Here is a 24283-nt window from a genome sequence, read left to right on the forward strand (position 1 = left end):
GTTTGCAACACTAGTAAATAATCTGTAGATGACATTGATTATGATTATGTATTTTCCAATCATATTTGGTAATCAAAACTAATGTAGACAATACTATAAACTGCCAATCAGGAGAGTCTGTATTCACATGGAATTCAACCATTAACAAAAGAATTCAGTTGGCGGTGTAAGGGGCTGACTGTAGTTTTTCTACCTTGCAACATCTTGGATTATGTAACTGTTTTGTGCCCAATACAGAACCCAATCCTGGGCCAGATGAAATTGTTGTTTGCTTTCTCTTTATAATGATGATAAACTAGACTCCAGATGTGGACAGTCTCTGCTGAGTTTGCTTAGGTATTAAAATTACCATATACATAATGGAGTTATCAAGGAAAGCTTGGGAACTGGGGGTTGTTCCTTAGTTCACTACGACCTTGTGTCTATTGTTTATGTGGCAGATGACTTGTTCTGTTAGCTTGTGGGGTAAATAATGCTCAGTCTCAGCTCCTCAGTCTTTAAAATAAAGGGGCTCAGTAAGACAGGGTCATCAATAAAATAAAATACGGCTCTAAAAATTATTCTCAGCTGGCTCTCTCTCTCTTCTCTCTCTCTCTCTCTCTCTCTCTGTGTGTGTGTGTGTGTGTGTGTGTGTGTGTGTGTGTGTGTGTGGTGCATCTTGAGGTCAGAGGTTGACACTGGGTATTTTCCACCATCACTTTCTACTTTATTTACAGAAGCAAGGTCTGTTATTAAACCTGGTGCTGGCTTACTTGACTAGTATGGAAAGTCAGCTTGCTTTGAACAATACTTGTCTTTGCTGCAAGAAACAAACTCCTTAGAGCAGCATAGTAAGTGAAAAGGAAGTTGTGTTTTCCCAAATGATATTCCTTAGAACTCTTGTCAGGACAGTTGCATAGAGGGAGAGGGTTTCTTGATCATACATGAATGGGGAACACTATTGATCATATATGTATGGAGAACACTATTGATTAGGTAATTTCCTTATATAATCTCTGTGCTTTTATATAATATCTACATGAAAATGAAAGTTGGTGGACCCTTCTGGTCATCATCTGTGTCCAGAGTTTGGGCTGTCCCACAGCCCTTGGACATAAAACCTGCCCACGGAGAGCTGGTATGCCAAGACCACTCTCCCTTCTAAGCCCACAGCTCACAGGTGGGACCCACTTTCTCTCTACTGACTATCTGAGGAGAGACAAACCAGGAGCTGACAGGATGGCCAGGGACAGGACACTTCCAGTTCCATATGCACCCAGAGCTGGGGCTGGCTCACAGCTTTCCTATGCAAAACCTGTCCTGAGAGAGCTGGTCTCCCAGGAATCCTCTCACTCCTAAGATCAGAGACTTATGGGCTCACAGGAGGGACAACTTCCAGTCAGAGACAGCAAAACCAAGTAGCATCAGAGATAACCAAATGGTGAGAGGCAAGCACAAGAACCTAAGCAACAGAAACCAAGACTACTTGGCATCATCAGAGCCCAGTTCTCCCACTACAGCAAACACTGGATATCCCAACACACATAAAAAGCAAGATTTGGATATAAAATCACATCTCATTAGGATGATAGAGTACTTTAAGAAGGACATAAATAACTCTCTTAAAAGAAATACAGGAGAACACAGGTAAACAATTAGAAACCCTTAAAGAGGAAACACAAAAATCCCTTAAAGAATTACAGGAAAACACAAGCAAACAGGTGAAGGAATTGAACAAACCATCCAGGATCTAAAATTGGAAATAGAAACAATAAAGAAATCATAAAGGGAGACAAGCCTGGGGATAGAAAACCTAGGAAAGTGATCAGGACTCATAGACACAACCATCACCACCAGAATATAAGAGATAGAAGAGAGAATCTCAGGGGCAGAAGATACCATAGAAAACATGGACATAACTAGTCAAAGAAAATGCAAAAAGCAAAATCTCCTAACCCAAAATATCCAAGAAATCCAGGACACAATGAGAAGATCAAACCAAAGAATAATAGGTATGGAAGAGAAAGAAGAATCCCAACTTAAAGAGCCAGTAAATATCTTCAACAAAATTATAGAAAGAAACTTCCCTAACCTAAAGAAAGAGATGTCCATGAACATACAAGAAACCTACAGAACTCCAAAGAGATTGGACCAGAAAAGAAATTCCTCATTCATATAATAGCAAAACACCAAATGCACAAAACAATGAAAGAATAGTAAATGTAGTAAGGGGAAAAGGTCAAGTAACATATAAAGGCAGACTTATAAGAATCACACCATACTTCTTACCAGAGACTATGAAAGCTAGTAGATTCTGGGCAGATGTCATAGAGACCCTAAGAGAACACAAATGCAAGCCCAGGCTACTATATCCAGCAAAGCTCTCAATTAATGTAGATGGAGAAACCAAGATATTCCATGACAAAACCAAATTTATATAAGACCTTTCCACAAAACCAGTCCTACAAAGGATAGTAGATGGAAAACTCCAACACAACTATGGAAACTGAAACTAGAAAAAGCAAGAAAGTAATCCTCCAAAAGAAGATGGCCACACAAACATAATTCCACTTCTAACAACAAAAATAACAGGAAATAATCACTATTCCGTAATATCTCTTAACATCAATGCACTCAATTACCCAATAAAAAGACACAGACTAACAGAGTGGATATGTAAGCAGAACCCAGTATTTTGCTACATAAAGGAAACAAACTTCAGTGATAAAGACAGACACTACCTAAGATTAAAAGGATGGGAAAAGATTTTATAAGCAAATTGTCCCAAGAAACAAGCTGCAGTAGCCATTCTAATATCGAATAAAATCAACTTTCAACCAAAACTTATCAAAAAAGATAAGGAAGGACACTCCATACTCATCAAAGGAAAAAATCTACCAAGATGAACTCTCAATTCTGAATATCTATGCTCGAAATGCAGGGCACCCACATTCATAAAAGAAACTTTATTAAAGCTCAAAGCAGACATTGTACCACACAATAATAGTAGGTGCCTTCAACATACCACTCTCAGGAATGGACAGATCATGGAAGTAGAAACTAAACAAAGACACAGTGAAACTACCAGAAGTGTGAAGCAAATGGATTTAACAGACATCTATAGAACATTTTGTGCTAAAGAAAAGAATATACCTTCTTCTCAGCAACTCACATACCTTCTCAAAAATTGACCATAAAGTTGATGACAAAAGAGGAATCAATAGATAGAAGGACATTGAAGTACTCTCATGTACCCTGTCAGATCACCATGGACTAAGACTGATCTTCAGTAACAACAAAAACAACAGAAAGTCCTACACACATGGAAGCTGTAGAACGCCCTACTCAATGAAAACTTGGTCAAGGCAGAAATAAAGAAAGAAATTAAAGACTTCTTAGAATTTAGTGAAAAAGAAGACACAACATACTCAAACTTACGGGACTCAATGAAAGCAGTGCTAGGAGGAAAGCTCATAGCTCTGTGTGCCTCCAAAAAGAAATTGGAGGGAGCATACTCTACAACACCTAGAAAGCTCTAGAACAAAAGAAGTAAATTCACCCAAGAGGTGTAGAAGGTATAATCAAACTGAGAGTTGAAGTCAACCACATAGAAACAAAAAGAACCATACAAAGGATCAACAGAACCAAGGGCTGGTTCTCTGAGAAAATCAGCAAGATAGATAAATCCTTAGCCAGACTATCCAGACCGCAGAGAGACAGTATCCAAAATAACAAAATCAGAAATGAAAAGGGAGACATAATAACTGAAACTGATGAAATTCAAAAAATTATCAGATCCTACTACAAAAGCCCATACTCAACAAAACTTGAAAATCTGAATGAAATGGACAACTTTGTAGAGAGATAGCAGGTACCAAAGTTAAATTAAGATCAGATAGGGGTTAGGGATTTAGCTTGGAAGTAGAGTTCTTGCCTAGCAAGCACAAGGTCACAGGTTCAGTCTTTAGCTCAAAAAAAAATCAGATAAACCATCTGAACAGTCTCATAACTCCTAAAGAAATAGAAGCAGTCATTAAAAGTCTCCCAACCAAAAAAGGCACAGGACCAGAGGGGTTTAGTGCAGAATTCTATTAGACTTTCAAAGAAGACCTAATATCAATAGTCTTCAAACTATTCCACAAAATAGAAACAGAAGAAACACTACCCAATTTCTTCTTTGAAGTCACAATTACACTTATACCTAAACCACACAAAGACACTACAAAGAAAGAGAAGTTCAGACCAACTCCCCTCAAGAATATGACACAAAAATACTCAATAAAATACTCAATAAAATTCTTGCAAACTGAATCCAAAAAAACATCCAAACAATAATCCACCATGATCAAGTTGGGTTCAACCCAGGGATGCAAGGATAGTTCAATATACATAAATCTATCAAGAAATATACTATATAAATCAATTCAATGAAAAATGCACATGATCGTTTTCTTAGATGCTGAGAAAGCATTTCACAAAATTCAACACCCCTTCATGTTAAAAGGCTTGGGAAGATCAAAAACTCAAGGCCCATTCCTGAATACAGTAAAAGCAATATACAGCAAACCAGTAGCCAAAATCAAACTAAATGGAGAGGAACCTTAAGAAATCCCACTAAAATCAGGGACTAGACAATTCTTCCCACTCTCTCCCTTTCTATTTAATATAGTACTTGAAGTCCTAGCCAGAGAAATTAGACAAGAAATAGAGGTCAACGGGATGCAAATTGGAAAGGAAGAAATCAAAATATCACTATTGGCAGATGATATGATAGTATAGTTAAGTGATCTCAAAATGCTACCAGAGAACTCCTATAGCAGATAAACAACTTCAGCAATGTGGCAGGCTATAACTTTAACTCAAACAAATCAGTAGCCTTCCTCTACTCAAAGGATAAACAGGCTGAGAAAGAAATTAGAAAAATGACATCCTTAACAATAGCCACACATAATATAAAAATACCTTGGTGTGACTCTAAACAAGCAAGTGAAAGATCTGTATGACAAGAACTTCAAGTCCATGAAGAAAGAAGTTGAAGATCTCAGAAGATGAAAAAACCTCCCATGCTCATGGATTGGCAGGACTAATATAGTTAAAATGGCCATCTTGCCTAAAGCAACCTACAGATTCAGGGCAATCCCCATCAAAATTCCAACTCAATTCCTCCTAGAGTTAGAAAGAGCAATTTGCAAATTCATTTGGAATAACAAAAAACAGCAACAACAGAAAACCAAAGAACAAAAAACAGGATGGCAAAAACTTTCCTCAACAGTAAAAGAACTTCTGGGGGAATTATCATCTCTGACCTCAAGCTATATTATAGGGCAATCGTGATAAAAACTGTATGGTATTGGTACGGAGACAGGCAGATAGATCAATGGAATAGAATTGAGACCAGAAATGAACCCACACATCTATTGTTACTTTATTTTTGACAAATGACCTAAAACTATCCAATGGAAAAAAAGACAACATTTTCAATAAGTGGTGCTGGTTCAATTGGAGATCACCATGTAGAAGAATGCAAATTGACCCATTCTTATCTTCTAGTACAAAGCTCAAGTCCAAGTGGATCAAGGACCTCCACATAAAACCAGATACACTAAAACTAATAGAAGAGAAAGTGGGGAAGATCCTGGAACACCTACGCACAGGGGAAATTTTCCTGAAAAAAACACCAATAGCTTATGCTCTAAGATCAAGAGTTGACAAATGGGAACCTCATAAAATTGCAAGCTTCTGTAATGCAAACGACACTGTCATTAGGACAAAATGGCAACCAACAGATTGGGAAAAGGTCTTTACCAACCCTACAGCCAAGAGAGGGCTAATATTTAATATATACAATGAACTCAAGAAGTTAGACCCCAGAGAATCAAATAATCCTTGTTACAAATGGGGTATAGTGTCAAGCAAAGAATTCTCAACTGAGCAATACCGAATGTCTGAGAAGCACCTAAAGAAATGTTCATCCTCCTTAGTCATCAGGGAAATGCAAATCAAAACCACAGTGATATACCTCCTCACACCAGCTAGACTGGCTAAGATCAAAAACTCAGGTGACAGGAGATGCTGGCGAAGATGTGGAGAAATAGGAACACTTCTCCATTTTTGGTAGGATTGCTAACTGGTACAACCACTCTGGAAATCAGTCTGGCAGTTCTTCAGAAAATTGGACATAGTGCTACCTGAGGACCCAGTGGTAACTCTTGGGCATACACCCAAACTATGCTCCAATAAATAACAAGGACACATGCTCCACTATCTTCATAGCAGCCTTATTTATAATAGCCAGAAGCTGGAAAGAACACGGATGTACTTCAGCAGAGGAATAGATTCTGATAATTTATACAATGATGTGCTACACAGCTATTAAATACAATGACTACATGAAATTTTTACACAAATGGGTGGAACTAGAAAATATCATCCTGAATGAGGTAACCCAGTTACAAAAGAACACACATGGTATGTTCTCACTTATAAGTGGATATTAGCCCAAAATCTTGGAATACCTGAAAAAATAATGTTCACAATTGATATTTTATATGACCTGGTCAGAGAAAATAAGAACTGCCGAAAAAAAGTAATCTTGGAAGAATTAAGACTGAAAGGCATACATACAAATAACTAAAGTTAGAGTTTCATAGTTTGCTTATCTTGTCAACAATAGTATGAAGTTTATTACTGATATCAAAGAATAAGGTAGGTCTATATAGAGTAAAACTGGCAGTCAGTTGATAAATATGATATAATTAACCTGTTATTAATGTTAAAATTGTTATGGTAGCTTTCTCTATGATTCTTCAAAATTATAATCAACTAAGAAGTTTTTCAGTAGGTGAATGGTTTGTCTCAGCCAGTATTAATGGATTATCATTTTGTGTTAAAGCAAAAATAAACATCTGGAAATGAAATTATTCATGGGTGGGGGATGGGTTGGGATCTCTCTCTCTCTCTCTCTCTCTTTCTCTCTCACGCACACACATATACATACTATAATATAATTATATGTCATATATAATATATCACATCTCATATGTCATTATCATATTTTATATATTGTATAGCATATATCATATATTCTACCATATATCACATATCATATGTCATACACAATATATCATGTTATATATAATATATCACATATTATATTACATATTACATACTACACGTTACACATTACATATTGTGCGTGAATTATCAAATGAAAAGAACTCATTTGAAAAATTATGTACAGTATGATTCCACCAGTGGGACAAGAAGGGATGGGGTGAATGAACAGGTAGAGTAGAAAGATAAAAGGGAAATGGGAGTCTAGATAAATGGCTCAGTCATTAAGAGTACACAGTTCTTGTAGAAGACCTGGGTTCAGTTCCAAGCACCCATATTGTGTAGCTTATCAGCTCCCAATTAAAGGATCTAGTATCTGCTTTTTGCTTCCCAAGGCACCTCCATTTATGTGCACCATACACATATACACATAATTAGAAGATTAAAAATTAAATCATAACAAGAGACAAATTATCATCAGGGAGTGAAAGCAGAAAGGGATGGATAGAGCACTGAGGTGTTTTAGGGCAGTAAAATCATTCCTTGTGACTGTATGGCTTGCTGTACATGTGGTTACATTGTAAAATCCAAAGTATGCAACCATCTAAGAAGAAAGTTTATTCTAAATTCAGCACTTGGGGGATAATGATGTCTCAATGTAGAAGGTAGATGATTGTGTGGAAAGCTGCAAAGGATTTATAGACATTCCACTCTCCACTGTTTTCTGTGAATCTAAGGTAGAAACTCTATTAAAAAGAGAAATTTCTCAGGAGAACATCACAGAAACAAATCTCTAAAGTTGACAGACTGAATAAGGGCCTCATTCTACAGAGTTCTGACATTTAAATGTATAAGCTCCAGGTGTAATTTTACTTAAGATTGTCAGTGTTGTTTTGGAATCTTTTCTAAAAAATCTAGATGTCACACCATTGCAGAAAAAATTATCCTTAATTTAATACTTTTCCATTTGAACAAAAAAGTGTGGATTTAACAATACTCTTTGTTATTTTTTGGCATTTATAGTTCGAATGAATGGAGGAAGGGGAAGGCTGATGTTTTTCTGAGGGTTGTATATAAGGGCAACAGTTTGAATGCAGAAAAATCAAAGATGTAAAAAAAATAGCCACTAACAAAAGAACTAAAGATAAATGGAAAAGACAAAATGATAGCTTTATGGCGTCCAATGACAGATATGATATTATATATAATGTTTACACTACTATTTGAAAAAATATGATGAATTGTGTGTTCTGTTTGAATTTTCAATAGAAACAGGCAGGAGGGCTTCCCTTCTTTCAAAATACAAATGAGTTATTAAATTCCTTGGAAGTAGAAAGCAAACCTATCAGCTGCCATTTGCCTGATTGTGCCTTAAATCTATTGCTTCAATAATTTCCTTAGACAGCCTGACAGACAACAGTTTGAAAATACAGTTTGAAAGCATGAGAAAGGCCCAGGATATGAGAAATTAGAGATGGTTTTGTAGTGCATTTGTAGTTAACACTAATTTAAACATTACACAAACAAGAAGCTTATAAATTACTTTCAAATTTCTTTCAATAATATCTTATCGTTATGATATTCACTACAGATATATTCACACGGAAGCACATAGTGTAGACTAATTTGTTGTCAATTAGAGTCGAATTATAAATGGAAGCCTAATTAGCAGAACCAAAAATCTATATGTTTCAGTTTCGATCCTTCAGGTTCACCCAAACAAGTGGGAAAAATATCACTGCAAAACCCGGACAATGGTGACACAAGTCTTTAATCCCAGCACTTGGTATGCAGAAGCAGTTGGATCTTGGACCTCTGAGTTTGAGATGAGCATGGTCTTCAGAGAGTTTCAGGCCAGCTAGGGCTGTACAGATAAACCTTGTCTTGAAAAAAACAACGAAAGCAAAAAAATCTCAGTAATAATATCAGAACAAAAGGCAGCCCTTTGAATATCCTGCCTCATTTAGCTGGTACTATTTAGTCCTTATTCTGGGAATATTTAAAATTGAAGGTGCTTATTGCTTCCTGCATGGTGCCGTGTAGCTCTGCTATGAGGTTTCTCTGATTATATAGAAGCACTTCACAAGCCAGACTCTTGCCAGTTTGTCAGGACAAGATCTTCCAAGTGCTTATTCTAAATCAATGATTTTCCAAACTCTAATTGAAGGCAGCTGCCGGCCTGCTCCAGTTTACAGGGTCATATAATATAGCACAGATTCTTTAAGTGATCTGTGTATTTTATCTATTTAGCCAGTTAGTCCATCTATCTTGTCTGTTTACTGTCTCCCATCCCCACCCATGAGTATTTCTCCAGTCTCTATAGGCTAAGAGCAAAGAAAAGACTGAGGAAAGAAAGCTGGCCTGCCTGCGGTGCTACTGTCCGTGGTCCTGAAGCACCATTATGTGAGAACGATGTTTAGAAATCATCGTTTAGGTTGCATTTGACGATATCGTCCACTTTCCCTAGACGTCTTAAATATGATCAGCGGTAATTGGGAAAGGAAAGCACAGCCAAGGAGACATTAGGGAAAAAGAAGAGGAGCAAACGGAGGTAGTCTAGAGATAGTAAGACACTTGAGTTCCATGTAATTTCCTAACAAGTGAAAATGTTCAATTTAGGAGCAACAGTAGATGAAAATATCGCGACACAGCCAAGGATAAAAGGGCATTAGGAATGCGTGTATCCAGTGATACAGGGTCATCTAAGTATAGCATGAACAAAAGATCCAATGGCAGTGGATGAGGATTCCAGATGGAATAAGTGTAGGCTGCATTCCAAGTTGCCAGAAGCTTTCTTGCACTTTTTCCGCTTTGATGTAGTACAGACAAAGCCAAAGTTGTCATTCGGCACTGTGATCGAACAAAGACAATTGTAACTTATGCTTCTTGCTGTATGTAGCTGTGTACCCTTTTTGCCTCTGAGCAAATCTTTTCGTTAGACCCCATCACCAAGCTCCCAGTACTCATGTCTCTATGCATGTTCTCAACTCGTGTAACCCAGGTGAAGACAGAGTGACCTTAAACATTTCGGATACTTCCACATGTCAAGAGTGCTTAATACAGATAACTACAATGCCTTCCACGGAAACTGTGTTCACAGAGGTTTGTTAAGGAGCCACAGCCCTCTTCCAGGTTCTCTGGCGTTCCGGGCCACAGGTCCGACTGGACTGCACCCGGCCCTGGCCTCCTGCTGCCACGTGGCCTCCTGCTGCTTTCTGAGTGTGGAACCCCAACCAGCCCTCTGTCGCCTTTGCAGACCATTCAGGAGTCCAGCCCCTCCCTGCAGGGCCCGCATCAAGCTTCTGGTCCCCGCCCAGAGGGTAACGCCATTGCCATGGAGACGGCACCTGCGCCCTCTGTGGCTCCTTTCTCCAGTCCCTCCCCTCCGGAGCTCCCGGGCGGCGCGCCCGCGTGCTCATTCTTTGCTAGCCCGGGCGAGTCGCGGGCACGAGCAAAGGAGCCAGCAAGTGAGCGGCCGCGCGTGCGCACTGGGCACCTCCCCTAGCGGCGATCCGGGCCGCTGCCGCTCGCTTGGGCAGGACGCGGGGCGGGCGGGGGGAGGGGGGAGCGGCTTTGCTGGCAGCCCTGAGTGAGGCGGAGACCCGGGCGGAGCGGGCGGCACCGCACCTCGACCAGAAGCAGCTGCAGCAGCTGCCCTAGTCCCTACCGCCGCCTCTCCAGTCGCTTCTGTCATTCCGTGCCAGCTGCTGCAGACAGAGGACGAGGAGGAGGAGGCGAGAAACTCCCACCGACCCACAGAGGTGAGTCCCGGGCAGAGCATCTTCCATCCTTGCCTGCCTCCCTCCCTCCCTTCCTGCCTCCCTCCCATCCTCTTCGTCCTCCCCTCCCTCCCGCTCCCCAGCCCTCCCGCCCTCATCCTTCCCAACATCCCTCTCTCCTCTCCGCTCCTTTCTCCTTTCCAGCCTTTCATCCCTTTCTTCTCTCACCCAGCCCTACTTCCTTCCCACCCTTTCTTTCTTCCCTGTCTTCCTTTTAGCCACTCACCCTCCAGCTCATCTTTGCATACCTTTTATCTATCTTCTCTTCATCCCCCCCCTTCCTTATGCTCACCCCCTTCCCGGAGGGTGGGATGGTCAGAGCATCCTTGCCTGGTACAACTGTCCGGATTCAGGGGTTTCTTGAAAATTGGTTTCCTGTACCAAGAGAAGCACGCTCGCGCAGAGGATGCCCTGCAGTTCTTTACATTGTCAGGATTAAGGGTCAAGTTGGATAGAGTACTGAGAACTGGAACGAATAGAGTCCAGGAACAATCTATGGAGATGTGCTATAGAGGGTGGGGGTGGGGAGGTTGTCACTTAGCTATGTTTCCAACCGTCCCCTCCGACTCCCCTCTTCAACAGTTTCTTCCTTTCTTATTTTTTTCCTCTTCGGGAATTACACATTCCCAGTGTGTATCACACTAATTTAAAACCCAGCCTCTTCTGCTTTGATTGTCGTCTCCATGAGAAACCACAAGGAATAAGAAGCCTGGAAGGGAACAAGAGAAAAAATAGGGGAGGGGAGAGCAAGGTTGGCAACAGTGGAAGCCTGAATTCCTTCCTCTAGGCCTTTCTGGATTGATGTTTTCAAACCACCCGCCTAATATGCAGCTTGGACTTGAACCTGTGTGTCCTTGGCTCCGTCACTACTTCCCAGACAGAAACTCTCTCAACTTTAATACTCGTGCATTACACATCGTGTTTTGCTTGATATGCAAAACACCCGGAGAACTTGCTTTGAGGAAATAGAAAGATAACACTTTTTGTTCATCCCTGGTTAACTTCAAGACACTGAGAATGGCTAGCCGGCTATTGAAGAATGAGGCTGTACTCTACCGTCCTGTAAACATATCATTTTGATAGCTTTAGCTGCCTGATAGGATTCAGCACAGGCACTCTCAATCCTGCTCGGCTATGCTGTAGGAATCCAGATATTTTGAAAAGAAAATGTCCTGAGTGGCTGTGCTGATTCCTAGATGCATTAACACTAATGGGAAAGTTGAATTGACTCTGGGAGGATTGTTCCTAAGAATTTTAAATTTTCCGTCAATTTTGCCTCAGTTCCTTGCATGGAATCTTGTGTTCACATACTGTCTTCAGTGTCACTTCAGCACATTTTAATCTTTCTCGGGGATGAGGGTATGGCAGTGTTTCTGTTTGCAAATGTTGTTTCTAAAAAGCTTAACTTCTACATGGTGGCACGGCACTGCTGCTCCAGTATATCATCTCAGTAGGTCTAATTGTGTGCATAAAAACAAACTGAAAAATCAAAGACTTAGTTTGCCCATCGAGATTCTTCTGGATGATAACAGCCTCCCTAACCTTAACTTTAAAATAGCTACATTTTCCTGTATAAATAGCACTGGTAGAGGTAGGAAAACTGGGTTCATTGAACTTGCAGCCCATAAGTATAGTATAGAGGAAGTCGGTTTATTTCTTACGTTGAAATTTTGATGATATTCTTTCGGTGTAGCAGGCAGTTTTGCATTTTATGTGAGAGTAAAGTAGCTGTTGAGATGAAGAGAAATGTCTTTCTAAGTGACAGAGTGCAGACCTGCCTAAATGGCTGGTACAGACGGTCATGTGGGTTAGTACTAGGGAAGTATATGTTATTGGGAAACAAGAGAAGCCTTTCCCCTTCACCTTCCCCGGAGGAATGCAGCTCTTTTCATGGCTTCTCAGGTTTATGATCCATGTGGCAGAAGCTTGGTTGGAGTATCGGTTACGGACGTGTCCAGGTAGAATGGTGGTCAACTGTGTACGTATTTGAACGGTTATATTAGTTGCCGGTGAATTCCATACAGGTGTGTTTTGCTGTTGCTGTTCCTTTCCCTGCCCCAAGTTTTAGCTGTGGCAATCATATATGGTGATAATAAGTCTGTTTTGTTCTAACTTACTTTCAAAGGCCATTCTGCCTGCCAACCTATTACACTTGCTTTGTGGAGTTTTGAGTGTGGGAGGAGCAGTTGTTCCTCATCAGCTTGCTTTTTCTATGTGGCAAATTTCCCTCACAGGACGATGAGGGAGTATTTCTGATGAGAATACAGTGCTCACTATGGAATGAAAGGCACATTTTATCTGACTCTTGTTTATAAATATTCATCAATATTGTGAAAGGCGAGTGAAGTTATTAAAGAAATAGAAAATGAAATATTTTGTTTACGACAATATCTTAGGAGAGTAGATGAGTTAAATGAATAAAATATGAGTGAGAAAAGGAATTAATGCATAAAAAGGCAATTTGATGTAACTGTGGTATAGCTCAGTATTAGTTTTCTTGCCCGGTATGAGCCAGACCTTGGCTTGTTCCACAGCACCCCCAAAACAGAACACAAACAAGAAAAGAGCAGCTTGATCCCTAACTAACAAACACCTTTGCACACATGCTCTGACTCCTCATGAATTTTATTTCCAGAAGCATCTGTTTATAATTACATGGGCCTTTAAGATACAAATAAAGACCACATAGCTATGAACCCTCACATGAAATATTCTGCATAAATTCTGTATATGTCCCCCACTTCAAGCTCTTAACACACATGCAAGCTAATGCTGCCTCGTGTGAGCTGTCGTGGAAAGAAGAAAAAGACACTGTCTTTGGCCTCAGCTTGTAGGATAGCTGAAGATAAAGGGTATTTGCATGAGGTCCAGTTTCAGAGCTACAGAGAGCTAGATCTTTGTAGAAAGCTTCTGACCTGAGTTCAGCTTCTCTTACTTGAGAACACAGTGTGCTTTACCTGCTGTTTGAGAAACTTGCTTTATCAATGATTTGAGATTATGATTCTTGGAGTTTGCTTAGAGGTGAAATCTGTTTTGCACAAAACTTGAAGCAAACTATGTTTTTCATTAGCATTATTTTAATTGGGAGGACAGGTTTTAAAGTATTCTAACATGTTATATAGAATTATGCAGTGTGGCTATGGAAGAGAGACATGGCAGTAGTTCTGAAGGGGGAGATGCCCGTGTGACCACGGAAACTGTTTTATTTCGTAGAAACATTCAGGCCTGTATGGCGGTCCCAGAGTCGAATGTGAAGCAGTAAGGAGTCAGAACAGAGATGGAGGAGAAAGCCCGGTGTGACGGGAGGGAGGCACATGAACAAGACTTTTCATTTTCTGGACTGTTGGTTAAATTAGTGAATACATTAAAAAGTGTTGAACACCCCAGACAAGTCAATTGTACTTTAGGATCCACGTTCTCACTGGGGATTCAGTTACCAACCATCTGGTTTTAATTTTATTTCTTTGTCTTATCCTATCTCGTACTCCATGCCTCCATAAGACACAGAACTCTAAGTCTTTGCCACAGGCGGACTCACAACATACTTTTCAGGGTTTTTCCTTAAACTGTGAGACAGAGGACACACTTGACTTTTGCTAGACAATAATGGTTAATACTGTTTTTATCACCTCCCTTTCCTTATGGCATGGGTGTTCTAGGACTGTATCTCTGTGAAAATGTTCTATTTAACATGTGCAAAAACAGAACCTCTTGAAGTAATTTTATTTCTTGGAGCTTTATGTTTTACTCATGACATTACCTAATTTCCCTTTTACAGGAATGTAAAAAATATTACAGCTGCCAAAAGAGAATGGCTGGCTTTTTAGATGTTTTATTTGTATATTAACATGTGGTGACAGAAAGAGGTGTCTGAAACTTGTCCTGATCATGTTAAATATCTGTACAAGATGGAGGGGCAGATGTTTGTAGACAAAATCTGTGAGTCAACCTTCAATTCTGGTTGAAGTTCTTAAACAGTTTTGTGATGTCTCCCCATCTAACAGCAAAAAAGATGGAAATTGAAAAATTGAATTCCTTCTTTAGAAAATAGATTTCGAGGAAGTTCTCTCTCTGCAACGTGGCAGTGATTATGTTCTTATAGAGTTGACCTATTCTGTTTTTAGTGGGTGCACAGAACTTCATTTCTTTCTCCCTAGTAGTAAAAAGTTTACTTACTGGTAAAACATAAAAGTTATATTAGTCATAAGCAAGTGTATGTTTCCAAAAGTGAGTAATACATAAGCCATGATGTTAAAATGTTTGGTATTATAATCATCATTATTTTATAGTATCATACAATAAGTCATTCCACCTCCTTACTACAACCCTCCCCACAAATATCTCTCAAATATGCTGATTGTTTTGTTTGTGACCCACTGAGACTAACTAAAACTGTGTATGTGACAATGGTCTAGAAGTTTCCATTAGAGCGACTGGCATCAGCAAGTGAAGGGCAGGCTGCGCTTTGGTCTTAGATGGATTGTGGATGATACAGGTCTTGGGAATGTCTAGTCCAGTAACTACAGATGTGAGTTAATGATGATAATGGCTGTGTGTAGTCTAAAGGATGACATTTCACACCCTTTTCTATCTTCCACCTTTTATACACTACTGACCCTCACTTCCGGTGTTCTGCATCTTAGAGGAATTGGCAGGAGTGACTTGTTTAGGGACGTGGTGTTTTTATTTTATACTTGGAACTCAATCTCTGTATTCTTGAAAGATTCTACAGTCTAAATAAAAATATTTAAATAGTGTCATTTCGACTTGTTATTGCATTACAGAAATAGACAATTTTGAAAAACAAGTATGTTGGGTACTTTCAATTTCCTACTTTAATTTTTTTTTTGCCTTTAAACACCAATTTGAACACAACCAGAAATATGCATTTTACACCTCTTTGAAATGATTGCTTAGGGCATATTATAACAGACAGTTATAGTCTCATTTTATAACACTTAGTACTTCAGGTCTTTACTTTGAAAAATGATATTATTACTCATTTTGATTTGAAGGCTTGATCCATAAACACAGCTCTTAATTCTTTGCTTTCATGTGTATTAACAATAGGAATTTTCATGTATGAAATATAATTGTTTTACCAGGTAAAGTTAGCAAATGGGAAGACTGAGTACAGATGACACAAAGTGGACTAATTTTGTGTATTGATCTATAAAATTTATAACTGCTGTTCAGTTAAGGGTCTCTTTTATTTTTGCTGTCATAATACTAGAACCCATGTTTTAATTGTTTTTAATATATATATTATTTATCTTTCCTGTATCTTACCTGAATTTGTTTGCAAGGTGTTTGTGTGTTTATATGTGTGTGTGTGTGTGTGTGTATGTGTGTGTGTGTGTGTTCACATACCATGGCTCACATATGAAGGTCAAAGGACAACTATAGTTGTCAGTCCTTTGAGACAGGATTACTCATTGTAATTCTCCTTTCTGAAACTCCTGTTTCTCTGTACGAGTGATGAGATTACAGATTCATGTTACAATACTTAACTAGGGAATGGGTTTCAACGGAAGTATCACACTTGTGTAGCAAGCATATAATTTATCTTCTTTGCCTATACACACATACATTTGGGTATACACATAACGTTTAATACATAGCTTTTGGAACTAAAACGTGGATGAGATATGGATGCAAATCGTACATGGCCTATGTGTAACTTTTAGAAAACAGTTTGATGGAGTCCTTTCTCTCCATCATGTGGTTCCCAGGGTTTGAACCCAGAAACCTTTTCAAATACATTTCTTTCCCTCTACGGAAAGCCTGCCTTCATTAGTTTTAGCAGAAAAATTCTCCTTACACTCCCATGAGTGTGTGTGTGTGTGTGTGTGTTTGTGTGCGCACGCGCATATTTGTGCACGCTTGCAGAGATCAGAAGTTGATGTTCTATGTTTTCTTAGATCCTGTTTGACTTCAATTATTGAAATAGAATCTCTTGCTGAGCTGGAACTCACCAGTTTGGATAACGTATGGAGCTAGCTCCCCAGAAAGGTCCCCTGTTGCTTACTCTGGACCGCTGAGGTTACAGGTGATCACTATACCCGCCCAGCAGTTATGTGAGTGTTGTGACAAAAACTCAGGTTCTCAGGTCTGTGCAGCAGACACTTTAGCCACTGAGCCAGATCTCCAAGCCAGGTGTTTCTTTCTTTTTCTCACACAAATGAAGAAAATTTAAAAGCCACAGAGTGGAGCTAAGGAGGAGACAGTGATTAAGAACATTGCTGCTCTTGCAGAGAACCCAACTGCCTGTAACTTCAGCTCGAGGGGATCTCAAGCTTCTGTCTTCCACAGGTACCTGAACTCATCCGCACACTCTGACACATAGCGCATGCATATGCACATGACTGAAAATAAAATAAAACCTGAAAAAAACAAATGTGACGGCACAACATTAACCATGAAGTTTCTAGATGAAAATTGCCAACATCAAGTTTAGGGGAGAATAGGAAGGAACCGTATATAACACTTACACTTGACTGGTGACAATGTAATACTTTGGAAAGCAGTTTGACACTTCCCCTAATTGTAAAAGTGCTTTCAGTCCATTACTGAGAAAACTAACAATGCATAAAAACTTTTATATTATAAACTTGTGCCAGCTTTATTCATTGTATCTTTAAAATTAAAACGACTGGGAACCCTGTCAAATTCCCATCTAAGATTATTTCTTTCAAAAAGTTAGCAAAGCAGCTACTGCTGCTACTGCTGCTGCTGCTGCTGCTGCTGCTGCTGCTGCTGCTGCTGCTGCTGCTGCTGCTGCTGCTGCTGGTGTCATCTGTACAAGTTCATCAATGCACTTTGAAAAGCAGTTGTGTATGTCCTGTCCACACAGGGAAAGAAATGCATTTGAAAGGAGCTGTGAAAAGTAGCCAGAGAGTGGAAGGATGGGTTTTGGGGATAAAACTGTGTTCAGCTCTTACTTTCTGGCCTGCTCTCTGGCCTCACTGTCAGCCTCATGCCCTGCCAGTACTAGGACAGCTGCTCTAGTTTCTAACAGACTGTAGGCAGTGGCCTCTAAATGAGGGGACTTTTGCCAGAAGCCATCCTGCCGCATGCTCTCTTATCTGACTGCTCAGCACTGGGCAAAGCCAATGGCAGGGCTGATGAGCAGAAGACCTTGCATGGCTAGCAAGCTTTGTCATTTGTTCAAAGTGCATTCACAGGCTGCAGTGACTCTCTTGGGCTATTGGAAGGAGACGGAAACCAAAGGCCCTGTGTGTTTTGGGAGAGCTTATTTCGGAACGTGGGCAAAAACAGGTATCAAATGTACTCTGGAAAAAGATGAAGAAATTCACACCCTAGCCCAAAGCCTGAACTGGAAGGGAAGGGAAAGGAATTTAGACTCAAGGCAACAGTTGAAAAGTGGGCAAGCACACAAACATTGTCAAGTAGTGCAAAACAGGGAGGACCCATGGGGTTGGGACAGGAGGCAAACGTGAGTGTTGGCAATAGTGTCAGTTCCAGGCAAGCAAGCTTGATTGCAGTTTGCCCATCTGTGAAATCAGTACCTCAGGCAAGAAGGTTTACATGTTTTGCTGGTTCAGGGTGAAGCCAAAACAGTAATTATTCTTGCACTGTTTTCTAAGGTCTTCTTCCTAGATAAAAACTGTAGCTTCTTCTTTTTTCTTTTTCTAACATTTTTTTCTATTACAGTCCCTTCACAAATACTTGTGATTGAATTAAGTCTCCAAACCCATTTCATCTTTGAACAAATCCTACAGGTTTCAGTTCAAATAAATCACTCATTCCTTAAATACTTTAAGGTATGAAAAATTGTGTATGTGTGTCTGTGCAGAGCAACAGCTCAGAATTCATGGGAGAATAAGACATGGTATTTGATCTCACAAATTGACAGCCTGCACACAGATATAAAATACTCACTTGAGCAGCTTAATGCTACATAGTAGAGTGTGTGGGATTCCCTTCGAACTCTGCAGTGAATTGGCTCGGAAATCCAGTTCTTCAATGAAGAAAAATTCAGCTCTTGCAGTAAGAGTACAGAAGTGAAGGTGGTCTTACATTAGAAACTTTTCCTTCAGTCCTGCCTTGGTCTGGGGACTGGGGCAGAGCTGTCCCTGCAGGAATGTGGGATCAATGCTTAGCAGTGGGGGAGATAGAAAACAACATCCCTGAGACAAAAGGCTAAAGCTCTTGATTGATATCTGCTGAGAAAACAGCTGCTAAGGGAGACCCATGGAGGAGACAGGCTGGGAATGCAGAAATGTTGACACATTGTGTACACAGAAGTATCTCAAGAATGAAACAAGGGCTACATTGTTTCAAAAGAACACCAGTTTGTCATTGATAGTGACACAGTAACCCTACCTACTGTCCAGAAAATAACAAGGAAAACTCCAGTGGAAACCTCAGAACAAAACAAAAAATGTAGTCCAAATAACTACCCAGTGAATATTTGGTAAATTTCTAGTCACCTCCCATCATGAATATATTCCAGTTTAATTTATAGTGATATTTTTTGACAGCTCTGCTTAGATTGTACCATTTTGTATCTTATTTTGAAACTAAATGCATTTAAGCACTATCTGGCAGAATACATTTTTTTCTACATATTTTGGGATAGCATCACATCCATTAGAAATTATATTTACAGTTTTTGAGTATATACAGATATAAAATGCCTGGTAAACTTTGCATTCTAGTGTGATCTATGTCATCGGCAACAAATTAAGTTTAGATTGCCAATGTCTCTGCTGAATTTGCTTATTAGTAGGTATGCAAACAGGCTAGTACACACACACACACACACACACACACACACACGCACACACATGCACACACACACGCACACGCAGATGCACAAAGGCTTGCTTAACTTAGGTGATACTCTTTACCTATATGTCACATAGTAGGTCTAGAAGATGGTATCTGATTGTTTCTGTCATTATTTGCCAGTGTCATGATTTATTGTACACAGTGGGCCTCCTTGGATTCTTGAGTCTTTGTGCTTCCATAGACAGTTTGCTCTGCTCGTTTCCTATTTTAGGCAAGGGTGTAAGAACCATCTTTACACCGTTTTACTTTCCACATGGACCAGCGCCTTTTGTTTGAATGCTGCTAACTACAACTGCTAGTTCAGGCAGGGTGCACACTTTCTACTTGGATAGTTAGTGCCAGGTTTCTCTTAAAACAGTACATAAATTCTGTTCCACCTGTGAGCATGAACATGCCTGATCCCACACCTCTGCAAACACAAGGTAGTTGTGCATATATAAAAGTTTCCTAATAACTACATGGAAAGGTATCGATGTCTTTCTTATCATTTTTCCCTCTGTGAATTCTAAAGAGTCTTAGTAATTCCATGTAATTGTCTGATGGTTGTGTTTGCTGAACGTATCTGTGTTTTTAGGTTGAACCATTTTCATGCTTCCACTTTGTATGTTTGTTGTATTCTCTGGGTAAGGAGAGTTTCGTTGTAATTCCAGAAGTCACAATGGAATGTTATGGTCCCTGTAGTATAGAGGACATTGTGGAATCCAAATGAGTTTCTTCCTCTAAAGCTTCCTATTTACTTCTATCACACCCCTTTAAAAAGGCTGCTACAGTGCTCCAAAAGTTACTTAATTTCAGAACGAGCATTTTTGGCATTTTAACTTTCATTCTATCCTGAAGGTAGTTTTGAGGGAGATGGGATGAGAACTTTTTTTTTTGGAGTCCTGTTAGTTTTCAGTTTTTGTTCCTGTAAAATTCAGGATCATGAATCGCTTTCTTCACAGAAGGAGATCCTTCTAGTTTTGTCCTATTCGTTACCATCTGCGTCCACATTGCTCTGCTTTTACTGCAGGGAGTAGAAGTTTTCCTTTATAGTTTCTACTGATTCTTCGCTGATAAAGCGAACACGTCTCTTGGTTTTATACATAGTTTGGCTCTGAGTCTCCTTGCTGAAATACTTTTCTGTTTCAAAAATTTGTCTTCTTACATTTCTTGGTTACCAATTTGTGTGACCATTCTATATATTAGGATAAGAAACTAAGTGTAGTTATAACATTCAGTGGAAGAAAAAGCTTGCCCAGTGTGTAAAAGGCTGTGGGCTCAACTCTATTAAAAATAATAATAATGATGATAATAGTAAAAAGTTGAGGTCATAGGACATGGATCAAACACAAATTTGAAAATGAAAAACAAACACTAATTTCCATACAGTTTCTGCTAATACTAAACTTAAAGTATTTTTTTCTAACATGGATTTAATTAGGTATACTTATATCTTAAATACTTGGTCTAAACAGCAGCATAACAAGTGATTTTTAGATATCTTCTGGGAACACAGTACCCCACAACATTAATACACTTATCTTTCTGTTTATGAACTCTTTTTTGGATGAGGTGTATTGTATAAATAAAATCTATATACTCTCTTGTACATACTGACATGGCAATTTTCTGGGCCTCTCTGAATATTTTATGAAGATTGTTTGGTAGGGGCTTTCAGGTGTCGGAAAGTACCCTTCTAAACTGCTAGCTATTTGAGTGTACAGTGATCTGCTTGATTATGAAAATGTTCGATATATTACATTTTTTAAATTATAAAACAACTGTATTCTTTGGAACCTGCTGTCTTCTTTAGTCATTTGTGTACTCGAGGTGCTGTGCAAGACGGTGATTCAGTTGCATCTAATGCCAGCATTAAAGACCGTGGAAGTATTAACACGGTAGCCAGCTGACCCGTAGGAGGCTTTTGTTGCCTCAACTTCTTGGCCAGAATTTACCTTTATATTTTGCCTAAAGACCATATTTTTCAAGCTTGACAAGAAAAGGTTCACTTTATTATTATTTTTATAACCGTATATCATGAAACTTAGGAGATTTTAAAATTATATGTATATGTGTGTATTATGTATGGGTATGTGCATGTGATTCAGATACCTATAGAGATAAAAAGAGGATGTTGGGTCCCCTGGAACTAGAGTCACAGACAGTTGTGAAGCATTTGGCATGAGTGCTGCAAGCCAAATGTGGGTTCTCTGCAGGAGCAGTAGGTATTCTTAACAACCATGCCATCTCTCCATCCCTAAAATATCAAATAAAAATCAATAAAAAACTTTTACTGATTATGCAGATTGAGAAAATTGACCCATTCCTTCAAATTTCCTCTAAATTATTCATCTGGTTTAGATTTTATGTATACATATTGCTAACGTTTTGTTATTTCCTTTCTCCCTCTTTCCTTCCTACCTCTTTAGTGGTATAGGTCAAACTTGGGACCATAACAGTGAACTACATTTCCACTATGTATTTATGCTGGCATGTTTTGCCAAAGTCATCTGAGTGAAGGATTGAGGAAATGCCTTTATAAGACTGGGCTTTAGAACAAGATATAGGGAATTTTCTTAGTTATCGATGTGGGAGGGTCCAGCTCATGGTGGTGTCATGCCTGGGCTATTGGTCCTGGGTTCTATAACAAAGCAAGTTGAGCAGCACATGGGATCAGGCCAGTAGAACAGCACTCTTCCACGGACCCTGTATCAGCTCCTGTGCCTCGGTGCCTGGAGTTTTTGAGTACTTGCCTTAAATTATTTTTTATGATGAGTTGGTATATGGAAGTGTGAACAAAATATACCATTTTCTTATTTTTGGTTACAGCATTTCATCACAATGATAGAATCTAAACTAAGACACAACTTATTCTCATTGAAGCCATCAATGTTAAGACTCTAAGAGTCACATAGTATAGTTAGATCTCATTTTTGGATTAAAAAAACAAGCATTTTTCTTTGTAGAATAATAAATGTGAATGTGAAATCAGTGGCAAGTGTCAAGGCACAGTTTATGAAACAACAAAATATCTTTATGGATGATGGATCACTGTTTTTGAAAATGTTATCTTTAATAGTTTTATTTTTCTGTAAATAATTATACCAATAAGCATGAATTCAAATAACACTAACATTATAATTATGAGTAAGCCTTTCAGCCCATAGATAATTTCTGTTTTAGATTGTTTGAATAATTTGAGACAGAGCTATTTATCTGATGGAACTTTCATGATGTCTGGATGGCTTTTTACAGACAGTTTTTTTATGCTGCCGCTGTGATGAATAAATGACCCCTTAAATCCAGGTCTGGCACCATTTACTGTAGCTCTTGATAGGTTGTGAATTCTTTTCAGTTAAAGTAAGTTAGCATGTGAAATAAATGTTCCTTTTTGAGTGTGCTTTAAAATGCTTGATATCGCAATCATAAACATATGTCATTATTAAGTACTTTATTGGGTAGAAGGCTACCCGAGTAGTACAAAACTACTTCATGTACTTATTGTTATCTGGAGAAAGTAAAATATTGAATAATATCCACTTATAGAAATCATTTCATATCACAAGCCACACAACATTATTGAAAGAAATGAGCAAAAAACTAAATAAAGGTAAATACATCAGTATACGCAGGTGAAAAATAACATAATTAAAGAGATGAATTGATCCATAGAATCGATGCTATTGCTTTCTAAATAACTAGCTTTTAAAAACAGAAATGGTTAAGTTCTCCCTAAAATTCATTTGTTACACAAACATAGCCAAAGCAAATCTTAGCAAAGAACAAAATTGCAAGATGCACGCATAGCAGTTTCTAAGCTTACAGCAGAGATGTAGAGACTGGGACTGTACGGCTGTATGGACGTAGAGATCCTCAGAGGAAAAGTACACACTCAGAAACAAAGCCATGTATTTGAAGTCAGTTGACATTTTCAACATGGGTGACAAGATAACTCACTGGGCAAGAGGATAGTCTTTGAGGGATTAGCTAACATGACTCAGCAGGTAAAGGTTTGTGCAGTTCTGATGATTAGAGTTGAACCCTCAAACCCATGTGGCCCACATTCACATGCACACATCATGTAAATACACAGAATGAAAGAGAAAAGTCTCCGTAATAAGTGGGCAATGAAAGTCCATATGTAAAGAATGAATTTGGACCATTACCTCATCTCATCTACAAAGTTAACTTAAAATGCAGCTTATTTCTAAATGGCATAGCCACATTTAAGACACTTCTAAGAAAGTATAGGTATCAGTCTTATGGATCTTGAGTTACGCAGTGGAATCTTGGTTGTAACACTATATATATATGTATATATATATATATATACTAAATCTTAAGTTGAACTTAGGTTATAACCTTTAGTGTGTCAAAGCTACCAGCGAGAAAGCTGAAAGACACCCAATAAACCAAATAAAATATGTGTAAACCATGCAAATAGGAGCAGTTCTTTCAATATAGACCGGAATTAAACAAAACCCCTGATAAAAGTAAGAACCTGATTGTAGTATAGATTGTAATGTCTTCTACAGAGGACATCCCACATTCTCAAATAAGCAGATGTAAATGTCACTAGTTATTTGGTGACTACAGGTCAGAAGCTGAATGACATACCTGTTTGCAGCCACTAAACAGCATCGAAGCAAAGATCATGAGAGACAGATGCTACATAAGCT

At 38.9% G+C, this 24283-nt stretch overlaps 1 protein-coding gene across 1 annotated transcript in view; it reads left to right on the forward strand.

The window, feature by feature from the left end:
- The first annotated feature begins 10593 nt into the window (after nt 1-10593).
- The window catches only part of Ctnna2 (catenin alpha 2), a 1084017-nt gene continuing 1070327 nt past the window's right edge, over nt 10594-24283 (forward strand). The window contains exon 1 of the mRNA XM_032906324.1: nt 10594-10793. The gene's annotated coding sequence lies outside the window, so the exon portion shown is untranslated. The remainder of the gene's footprint in view (nt 10794-24283) is intronic.

Source organism: Rattus rattus, chromosome 6 (assembly GCF_011064425.1).
Source record: "Rattus rattus isolate New Zealand chromosome 6, Rrattus_CSIRO_v1, whole genome shotgun sequence".
In the NCBI taxonomy this organism is placed as follows: domain Eukaryota; kingdom Metazoa; phylum Chordata; class Mammalia; order Rodentia; family Muridae; genus Rattus; species Rattus rattus.